General features: G+C 37.5%; 1 long non-coding RNA gene across 1 annotated transcript; it reads left to right on the top strand.

Annotated features, from left to right (window-relative positions):
• The first annotated feature begins 705 nt into the window (after positions 1-705).
• Positions 706-7766, top strand: LOC113040244 (uncharacterized). The gene is made up of 3 exons (XR_003275258.1): positions 706-812; positions 5871-6019; positions 7510-7766. It is a non-coding gene; the product is annotated as an uncharacterized LOC113040244 (long non-coding RNA).
• The last annotated feature ends 1144 nt before the right edge of the window (positions 7767-8910 follow it).

Below are 8910 nucleotides of genomic sequence, written 5' to 3'. Positions count from 1 at the left end.
TGTAAGCCTAAAATAGATATTTTCTGAGAAGTTATATCTCTTTTCTGATTGGTTGATTGGAATGTTGTCCCAGGATCAACAAGGAAGTTGATCCAGGAACATGTTGTACTTGTCACATGTCAGTAGAAAAAATTGTACTGTCCTGCCTGCCATTATGCTATGGATTATGCTCGGTGTTTGCATTTTTTTGTGTTTTTATCGATGTTTATCTGTTTTGTGAAAGATCTGCACCATAAATCATTATCTGTCTATAAGCAGCGCATGTATATTGTTACAAATTATGTTGCATTAATTATCAGATAAAACAAATAATAAAAATAGTCATGTATTAGTAGTATCATTTTACACCCCCCCCCCACACACACACTTTTTTTCAATGTTTGATGCACGTCTTACAAGGTAAATATTTGATTTAATTTTTTTTTTTTTGGAGAAATAATTTTGTAAATTTACATACAAACCTGATTCCAAAAAAGTTGGGACACTGTACAAATTGTGAATAAAAAAAGGAATCGAATAATTTACAAATCTCAAAAACTTATATTTTATTCACAATAGAATATAGATAAAATATCAAATGTTGAAAGGGAGACATTTTGAAATGTCATGCCAAATATTGGATCATTTTGGTATTCATGAGAGCTACATATTCCAAAAAAGTTGGGACAGGTAGCAATAAGAGGCCAAAAAGTTTTTTTACAGCAACCGCATAGCATTGTGGGATCGCTGCTGTTTGAATTTTGAAATTACGCGGCCAACGGACGGTACCAGAAGTATTTTAACATTTTTTTGGAAGAAAGAACATGTCTCAGGTATGTAACATAAACTTTGTTTTATAAGTTATCACACTATAGAGACTGTGTCTGTTCACCGAACTAGAAAATACAAAAAACGTCCAAACCAAGTTAAGATTAACAATTTAATTGAGGTTCAACAAATAAAAAACAAATGCAATATGGATAAACAAATGATAAAGATTGGCTTATTGAATATCAGATCCATTTCTACGAAAACACTTTTTGTAAATAATATGATAACTGATCATAATATAGATGTGCTCTGCTTGACAGAAACCTGGCTAAAACCTGATGATTACATTATTTTAAATGAGTCCACCCCCCAAGATTATTGTTATAAACACGAGCCGCGTCTAAAAGGCAAAGGGGGAGGTGTTGCTTCAATTTATAATAACGTTTTCAGGATTTCTCAGAGGGCAGGCTTCAAGTATAACTCGTTTGAAGTAATGGTGCTTCATATAACATTATCCAGAGAAACCAATGTTAATGATAAATCCCCTGTTATGTTTGTACTGGCTACTGTATACAGGCCACCAGGGCACCATACAGACTTTATTAAAGAGTTTGGTGATTTTACATCCGAGTTAGTTCTGGCTGCAGATAAAGTCTTAATAGTTGGTGATTTTAATATCCATGTCGATAATGAAAAAGATGTATTGGGATCAGCATTTATAGACATTCTGAACTCTATTGGTGTTAGACAACACGTTTCAGGACCTACTCATTGTCGAAATCATACTCTAGATTTAATACTGTCACATGGAATTGATGTTGATAGTGTTGAAATTATTCAGCCAAGTGATGATATCTCAGATCATTATTTAGTTCTGTGTAAACTCCATATAGCCAAAATTGTAAATTCTACTTCTTGTTACAAGTATCGAAGAACCATCACTTCTACCACAAAAGACAGCTTTTTAAGTTATCTTCCTGATGTATCCGAATTCCTTAGCATATCCAAAACCTCAGAACAACTTGATGATGTAACAGAAACTATGGACTCTCTCTTTTCTAGCACTTTAAATACAGTTGCTCCTTTACGCTTAAGAAAGGTTAAGGAAAACAGTTTGACACCATGGTATAATGAGCATACTCGCACCCTAAAGAGAGCAGCCCGAAAAATGGAGCGCAGCTGGAGGAAAACAAAACTAGAGGTATTTCGTATTGCTTGGCGGGAAAGTAGCATATCCTACCGAAAAGCATTAAAAACTGCTAGATCTGATTACTTTTCTTCTCTTTTAGAAGAAAACAAACATAACCCCAGGTATTTATTCAATACAGTGGCTAAATTAGCGAAAAATAAAGCCTCAACAAGTGTTGACATTTCCCAACACCACAGCAGTAATGACTTTATGAACTACTTTACTTCTAAAATCGATACTATTAGAGATAAAATTGCAACCATTCAGCCGTCAGCTACAGTTTCGCATCAGACAGTGCACTATAGACCCCCTGAGGAACAGTTCCACTCATTCTCTACTATAGGAGAGGAAGAATTGTATAAACTTGTTAAATCATCTAAACTTACAACATGTATGTTAGACCCTATACCATCTAAGCTCTTAAAAGAGGTGCTTCCAGAAGTCATAGGTCCTATTCTGACTATTATTAATTCCTCATTGTTATTAGGACATGTCCCCAAAACCTTCAAACTGGCTGTTATTAAGCCTCTCATAAAAAAGCCACAACTTGACCCCAGAGAACTAGTTAATTATAGACCAATCTCGAATCTCCCTTTTCTGTCCAAGATACTAGAAAAGGTGGTATCCTCACAATTATATTCCTTCTTAGAGAAAAATGGTATATGTGAGGATTTCCAGTCAGGATTTAGACCGTATCATAGTACTGAAACTGCTCTCCTTAGAGTTACAAATGATCTGCTCTTATCATCTGATCGTGGGTGTATCTCTCTATTAGTTTTATTGGATCTTAGTGCTGCGTTTGACACAATTGACCACAACATTCTTTTGCATAGACTTGAACACTTTGTTGGCATCAGTGGAAGTGCATTAGCATGGTTTAAATCGTACTTATATGACCGCCATCAGTTCGTAGCAGTGAATGAAGATGTATCATATCGATCACAAGTGCAGTATGGAGTACCTCAAGGCTCAGTTCTAGGGCCGCTACTCTTCACGCTTTATATGTTACCCTTGGGAGATATCATCAGGAAACATGGTGTTAGCTTTCACTGTTACGCTGATGATACGCAGCTCTATATTTCCTCGCAGCCCGGTGAAACACACCAATTTGAAAAACTAATGGAATGCATAGTCGATATAAAAAATTGGATGACGAGTAATTTCTTACTGCTAAATTCAGAAAAAACAGAGGTGTTAATCATAGGGCCTAAAAACTCTACTTGTAATAACCTAGAACACTGTCTAAGACTTGATGGTTGCTCTGTCAATTCTTCGTCATCAGTTAGGAACCTAGGTGTGCTACTTGATCGCAATCTTTCCTTAGAAAGCCACGTTTCTAGCATTTGTAAAACTGCATTTTTCCATCTCAAAAATATATCTAAATTACGGCCTATGCTCTCAATGTCAAATGCAGAAATGTTAATCCATGCATTTATGACTTCAAGGTTAGACTACTGTAATGCTTTATTGGGTGGTTGTTCTGCACGCTTGGTAAACAAACTACAGCTAGTCCAAAATGCAGCAGCAAGAGTTCTTACTAGAACCAGGAAGTATGACCATATTAGCCCGGTCCTGTCCACACTGCACTGGCTCCCTATCAAACATCGTATAGATTTTAAAATATTGCTTATTACTTATAAAGCCCTGAATGGTTTAGCACCTCAGTATTTGAATGAGCTCCTTTTACATTATACTCCTCTACGTCCGCTACGTTCTCAAAACTCAGGCAATTTGATAATACCTAGAATATCAAAATCAACTGCGGGCGGCAGATCCTTTTCCTATTTGGCGCCTAAACTCTGGAATAACCTACCTAACATTGTTCGGGAGGCAGACACACTCTTGCAGTTTAAATCTAGATTAAAGACCCATCTCTTTAACCTGGCATACACATAACATACTAATATGCTTTTAATATCCAAATCCGTTAAAGGATTTTTAGGCTGCATTAATTAGGTAAACTGGAACCGGAACACTTCACATAACACCGTACTTTCTACATCATTAGAAGAATGGCATCTACGCTAATATTTGTCTGTTTCTCTCTTGTTCCGAGGTCACCGTGGCCACCAGATCGAGTCTGTGTCCAGATCAGAGGGTCACTGCAGTCACCCGGATCCAGTACGTATCCAGACCAGATGGTGGATCAGCACCTAGAAAGGACCTCTACTGCCCTGAAAGACAGCGGAGACCAGGACAACTAGAGCCCCAGATACAGATCCCCTGTAAAGACCTTGTCTCAGAGGACCACCAGGACAAGACCACAGGAAACAGATGATTCTTCTGCACAATCTGACTTTGCTGCTGTCTGGAATTGAACTACTGGTTTCGTCTGGTCAGAGGAGAACTGGCCCCCCAACTGAGCCTGGTTTCTCCCAAGGTTTTTTTCTCCATTCTGTCACCGATGGAGTTTCGGTTCCTTGCCGCTGTCGCCTCTGGCTTGCTTAGTTGGGGTCACTTCATCTACAGCGATATCGTTGACTTGATTGCAAATTAAAACAGACACTATTTCAACTGAACAGAGATGACATCAATGAATTCAATGATGAACTGCCTTTAACTATCATTTTGCATTATTGAGACACTGTTTTCCAAATGAATGTTGTTCAGTGCTTTGGCGCAATGTATTTTGTTTAAAGCACTATATAAATAAAGGTGATTGATAAGTCTTTATATATTAATACTGGTGATCTTTGTGAGTGCTGATTGTTTCATTTGGTATAATTCAGTGGAATAGGGTGAAGTTAAAATCGCGTCTTCATACTCTATCCAAATTTCCATCGCAAGAACTTAACCCAGAAACTATGGACTTTGGGCTGGAACTCGGTGTGCTTACACCTCAGCTACCATGATCTAAATAAAGTTCTGGGTAAAAAAAAAATGCCCCTCAGAAAGTCCCTGCTCACGAGGTAAAAAAATGTGTTTCGCTGATGTCGGAGACGGTCAACTCCACGCGATCAGCGGGAGCTCAGTGATCATTAATCCATCGGGAGCACTCTCAACTCGGCTAGACCTTCTGACATTTGCCGCTGGCTCTGATGTCTCTTTAGTGGTTAAGCATAAAATCTAATTTGTTTTGGGTGAACCTAAAAGGTAATCTTTGGTCTTTATTCAGTTAATCTTTTAATATGTTAAAATGAAAAAAGGAGACAATAGGCTACTGTTTGGTATAATATTTTGTTTTATATAATGTAGGCCTAACGTTACACATTTCCCTGAACTTCATTTCTGCGGCTATTAATATGTTTAACGAATGAAAATGAAAACGAAAGGAGGCAGTGGTGTTTGATATCATGTGGGGAAGTCGTGGCCTAATGGTTAGAGGGTTGGACTCCCAATCGAAGGGTTGTGAGTTCTAGTCTCGGGCCGGACGGAATTGTGGGTGGGGGTAGTGCATGAACAGCTCTCTCTCCACCTTCAATACCACGACTTAGGTGCCCTTGAGCAAGGCATCGAACACCCAACTGCTCCCCGGGCGCCGCATCATAAATGGCTGCCCACTGCTCCGGGTGTGTGCTCACAGTGTGTATGTGTGTGTGTGTGTTCACTGCTCTGTGTGTGTGCATTTTGGATGGGTTAAATGCAGAGCACAAATTCTGAGTATGGGTCACCATACTTGGTTGAATGTCACTTCACATATCACATATTTCGTCTTATTGAAATGAGGGGGGTAAATAATGGGGGTAAATCCTGTTAATAATTGTCATATGGTTATACGTCAAAGAAGAAAGGAAAGGCTGTAATTCAACATAAGCCTATTGCATCCATAAAATGCCTAGTCTAAATTAGGAAAAACCATACCATAACTTTGTCTCCCACCTGATAAAATTGGTACTTTTGCCCATCCTGCCAATACTGCCACTCATGAGTGTATGTATGTAGTGAAGCATTCTAGTGCTCTTTTAGTTATCATATTGTGTATGCATTTCAGGAGAGGCACTAAGTGCAGACAAATGGATGATGTCTTTGGAAGGGACAACTGTGATGGGGCCCCACAACAACCTTCTGAATGGAGTGCAGCGACCTTCGCTGTCTACGTGTTTAACTAACAGTATCCTAAAGAGGCCTCAAGCACTAAAGGTATGTTAAAAGTGTTTGCACACTTATAAAGAAAATAGACTATGATATACTCTATGCATTGATGTCAACAGACAGGTTTCCATCCAATTCCTTTGCACCTTTTAAGCGCATTCGTAGAAATTTGGCAAAGAAACCCTATAACTGGAGAGCATTTCCATTAGCTCTGTTATGTAAATTAAAAATGGACAGGAGAGTAGTCATGAAACGCTGTGGGATCAAAACTTAAGGGGCAACTTAAAACAGCTGATAGAGTTGCAACAAATGTGCATTTATGTTGCATTTATTAGCGAGTCAATCCACATAAAAAGTTTTATTCACATTAGAATATTTTATGTGAATTTGAACCGTTTCCATTCAGGATTGTTTTTGTTTGTTTTCAAAATGTTAAAATGTGCATTAAAAAGCTGGATGGAGACAAAGCTATTGCTATTAAGTGTCTTACATTGAGTTGGTATTACCCTGCAAGACATTTATGTAAACACAGAAGAGTCTGACAGACAGCAGTTTAACATTACAATTTTCATTAAGTAAATTTTGGGGGTTAAAGTCATTAGATGTGATTTTACTTTTTCCTTTCTCTTTGGAGTGTTACAAGCTCTTGGTGAATGAAGAAAATCTGTATAGGGTGGCCATATGCGCCGTTCATACGGGACACGTCCCCGCAAGGATTTTAATCTTGCTTAAAACATCCAGGTTTTGGCTGTTTGCACTGTGCAGGTCGAACAATGTGTGAAATTCATGAGCTAAGAGAGCAGAACATACAGCTCCTTATGCTTTTGAAATTGCTCTCATGTGTTTGTTCGGTTTTTTTTTTTCAATTGAAGCGGCACTCTTAAACGCTGTTTCTTTAAAAAGGGAAACTACTTTGTTTGGCCTTCCAAAAGAGAACACGACTAGAAATCATGTTTATATCACATTTAGAATGGGTTTTCACATTATAATGAAATAAACATTATAATTAAATGTCTCGTTGTTTCGGCAGGACAGGGAACAGTATGTTAAGAGGCATAACATTTCAGTCTCACGATAGATAGATTGGATAGCTGGTCAATCAGAGCACACTTCGCTTTTCAGAACGATGAGCTTTGTAAAAATCAACACGTTTCAGAAGGCGAGGAGAGAAGTACCTGTAGAGGAGAAACAATAATTTGTTTTTTTTTAACCTTAAACCGCTTAAACATTTCATTACACCAAATACACAAAATAATGTTCTTTTTAGCAACGTCATATGACCCATTTTTCAGATACTTTTGTCCAAAGCGACCTTCAATTTACAGTGCATACAGTGACATTATATATTTAAGAAAAACAATGTAAAAGCCAATGTAATGTAAATGTTACGTTGTTAAATGTGTAGATGTTAAATAAATACATTAACGTAATTTTTTTTCTACAAGCAAGTTTACTTTTTATGTATTTTTATTATTTTTTTTACACAGTATTTATCATTACCTGATATGAAAACTTGTTTTCACTCTCCCTGTTTTCAGAGCTTTTTGTGGAATCAACTCCAAGATGTCAGCAAAGCAGAGAAGAGACATGGGCTCAACGCACCTGTCTGCACCCTATTAAGAAGACTCCTGGGCTTTGAGTTGATGGGCTAGTATTGATTCCCACCCACACCCCACAGCTTCCCCAGTTCAAGACTGGTTGGGACCTTTTGTTATTTATTACCATGTTCCCCCTGATGATAGACTGTCTGGACGTCTGGAAGTGAGCTAGATTCTTCAGTGAAACTGTAATTTTGTTTGTATGAAAAAAATAAAATAAGTTTGTATTATGTGATGTTGCATAGTGTGTTAATAATAAAAAAATAATAAAAGTTGCCATTGTTTTGGTTTTAATTTTGGAAGATGGAAAATTTAAGTATTTTATTTTATTTAGAAATGACAATATATTTTGAATTACAATATTCAATTGTAATTGTCTCCTGTAAAATTACAGGAAATTCCTGGCAACTGAGTTGCAGTAAATATACAGTAAATTAAAATACAGCATTATACTGTAATAATGCTACTTTAATCACAGTAGCACTGTTGTATAACAGGACTCTATTGTATTAAAAAAATATATATATATATATTACCTGTATGTTACTTGCTGTAAATTCACGGCAATTAGTTGCCAGGAATTTCCTGTAAAATTACAAAAAAAAATTTAACAGTGTGGCAAAAAATAGCGGAGCAATATCAGAAAGGAGTTTCTCAGAGAAAAATTGCAAAGAGTTTGAAGTTTTCATCATCTACAGTGCATAATATCATCAAAAGATTCAGATAATCTGGAAGAATCTCTGTGTGTAAGGGTCAAGGCTGGAAAACCACACTGGACGCCCGTGATCTTCAGGCACTGCATTACATACAGGAATGCTACTGTAATCGAAATCACAACATGGGCTCAGGAATACTTCAGAAAACATTGTCTGTGAACACAATCCACCGTGCCATTCGCCGTTGCTGGCTAAAACTCTATAGGTCAAAAAAGAAGCCATAACTAAACATGATCCAGAAGCACAGTCATTTTCTCTGGGCCAAATCTCATTTAAAATGGACTGTGGCAAAGTGGAAAACTGTTCTGTGGTCAGACAAATCAAAATTTGAAGTTGTTTTTTTTTTGTAAAACTGGGACGCCATGTCATGCGGACTAAAGAGAACAAGGACAAGTTGTTATCAGCGCTCAGTTCAGAAGCCTGCATCTCTGATGGTATGGGGTTGCATGAGTGCATGTGGCATGGGCAGCTTACACATCTGGAAAGGCACCATCAATGCTGAAATGTATATCCAAGTTCTAGAACAACATATGCTCCCACCCAGATGTTGTTTCTTTCAGGGAAGAGCTTGCATTTTCCAACATGACAATGCCAGACCACATACTGCATCAATTACAACATCATA

Source organism: Carassius auratus, chromosome 1 (assembly GCF_003368295.1).
Source record: "Carassius auratus strain Wakin chromosome 1, ASM336829v1, whole genome shotgun sequence".
NCBI classification, from domain to species: Eukaryota; Metazoa; Chordata; class Actinopteri; order Cypriniformes; family Cyprinidae; genus Carassius; species Carassius auratus.
Note: the sequence above shows the minus strand (reverse complement) of the source record. Positions and strands in the feature narration are given on the sequence as shown.